The following is a 2,113-nucleotide window of genomic DNA, read 5'->3' on the forward strand; positions in this document are numbered from 1 at the left end:
AGAGAGAGAGAGAGAGAGAGAGAGATGAACAGGGTGCAAGGGCTCAGAGCCGCCGCGCGGTCCGCGCGCGGAAGCCGCACCCGCTGCCACCGCCCTGGCCCAATGTGTGCCTGCAGTCCCTGGGAGAGCCCCACACCCCCCCGCCAAAGAAAAAAAAAAAAACCCGGCCCCCCGGGAAGAGGCGGGGGGCCCACCAATATACCCCCCCTCCTCTTCCCCCCCCAACCACGCAAAAAAAAAAAAAATAGTGTCTCAGTACAGACAACCCGCAACGAACACTAGCAAGAGGCCAGAGACCTAAAGATGCGGAGGGGAGGGCGGGGGGTCCGAATGTCCCTCAAACCAGCCGACGCTGCAATTGGACCAATGGGTGGGTAGTAGGTTGGTTTTTTTTTAAGTGTGTGTGTGTGTGTGTGTGTGTGTGTGTGTGTGTGTGTGTGTGTGGTGGGAGGGATGGAGGGGGGTTCTGGGATACCGGGCAGCTTCCCGGAGGGACGGGCAGCCCACAAGCAGGCAGAAGCAGTCATGCTGCAAGCGCTGGATTCCATAGCACAGCGGCAGCGGCGGCGGCAGCGGCGGCCGCAGCCGCGGGCGGCCAGCACTGAGCGCCCGCCCGCCCACCATACCCGCACTCTCGGGTAGCGGCCCCCCGGGGCTGTGCGGGGCGGCGCCGGACCGCAAGCCTGGCTCAGCTTGGGCTGAAACGGGCCCGTGCCAATTGTCACGAGGGATGGCCGATCCCGGGAAGGAGAGAGGCTGGGGGCCGGGGCGGGGGGCCGGGGGGGGAGGAACTCCCTGGGCCCCCTCCCCCAGCTCCGGCCCCGTACCAAGAAGGATGCGAAAGGCGCCCGCGGCGACGCCGGGCTTCGGCAGCCAGCCCGGTGCCCGCAGCGCAGCAGGCGCGCGCGCGTGTCCGTGTTTCTATATGTGTGCCTGCATGTGCGTGGCCGTGTGTATGTGCCGGCCCGTGTGGCCGTGGCCGAGTATCTCGGTGAGTGTATGTGAGTGTGTGTGAGTGTGAGTGAGTGTGAGTGAGAGTGTGCGTGCGCGCGCGCGCGCGGCTCCCGCGGCCCCCAGCACTTCCCCTCCCCCTCCCGGGCCAGGCAGGCAAGCAGCAAGGCGGCTGAAAGCGAACGGGGCCTTTCCTAGATTGCATTGCCTGGGAGGGCGAGCGCGGGGCTCGGTGCCCGTGGCGGCCCGGTTCGGGCTCAGGCTCCCGCGCCTGCTCCCGTGCCCGCTCCCGCTCCCGCCCTCGCTCCCTCTCTCACACGCCCTGCTGCTTGCCTTCGCTGCCTCCCTCCTCCAGCTGCATGCAGCAGCAGCGGTGGCACCCGCACCCCCCGCCCCCGCCGCCGCCGCCCGGGGCCGGGCAGGGCAGGGCAGGGCCCCAGCATTGGATGGCATCCAGGCCACTTACCTCGCAGGCTGGTTCCCGAGGCGAGGCGAGGCAAGGCTCTGGGGCCCAGTGGGGCTGCAAGCGCCGACTGCAGTCAGGGGGCTGCTGCCGCCGCCGCCGCCGCCGCCGCCGCCGCCGCTACTGCTGCTCCATGCGCCTGGACCGCCAGGTGGACGCGCCTCCTCTCCTCCTCTCGCTCCCTCCCTCCCTCCTGCTCTGGGGGGTGGTGCCGGTGCCGCTGCTGCGGACCGAGTCAGCGCCGCCGTCGCCGCTGCTGCCGCTGCCGCCGCTCAACGCCCGCGCTGCTGCTGCTGCTGCTTCTGCAGCCGCTGCCGCTGCAGCTGCCGCCGCCGCGAGTCCTGAGGTCCGTGCCCCGCACGCGCCACCGCCCCGAACCCCGAGCGCCTAGCACGCGGACAGCGCGCGCGGCGCAGAGAGCCCGCTCGGGGCGGCGACGGCCCTCCGAGGGGGGGAAGGAGGGAGGGAGGGAGGACCACAACGACAACGAGCAGGAGCTGGAGGAGGGCGGCTGCCGCTGCTCCTGCTGCTGCTGCTGCTACTGGCTTCCCCTCCCGGGTTCTCCCCTTAGCTTTCTCCTCCTCCCCCTCCCTGTCCTCCTCCTCTTCCTCTCCCTCCTCCCTCTCCTCCTCCTCCTCCTTCTCTCCTTGCCTTTCTCCTCCTCTTCCTCCCCCTCCTCCTCCTCACCCCGATGCTGCT

The 2,113-nt window shown here is 69.9% G+C and overlaps 1 protein-coding gene across 1 annotated transcript in view; it reads right to left on the bottom strand.

The window, feature by feature from the left end:
• NEXMIF (neurite extension and migration factor) overlaps positions 1-1,551 on the bottom strand; it is a 186,755-nt gene extending 185,204 nt beyond the window's left edge. The window contains exon 1 of the mRNA XM_069063109.1: positions 1,418-1,551. The gene's annotated coding sequence lies outside the window, so the exon portion shown is untranslated. The remainder of the gene's footprint in view (positions 1-1,417) is intronic.
• Between the last annotated feature and the right edge of the window lie 562 nt (positions 1,552-2,113).

The sequence above is a fragment of the Petaurus breviceps genome, unplaced genomic scaffold, assembly GCF_028583685.1.
Source record: "Petaurus breviceps papuanus isolate PSGF00001 unplaced genomic scaffold, PetGlider_PUasm1.0 90535, whole genome shotgun sequence".
NCBI lineage: Eukaryota > Metazoa > Chordata > Mammalia > Diprotodontia > Petauridae > Petaurus > Petaurus breviceps.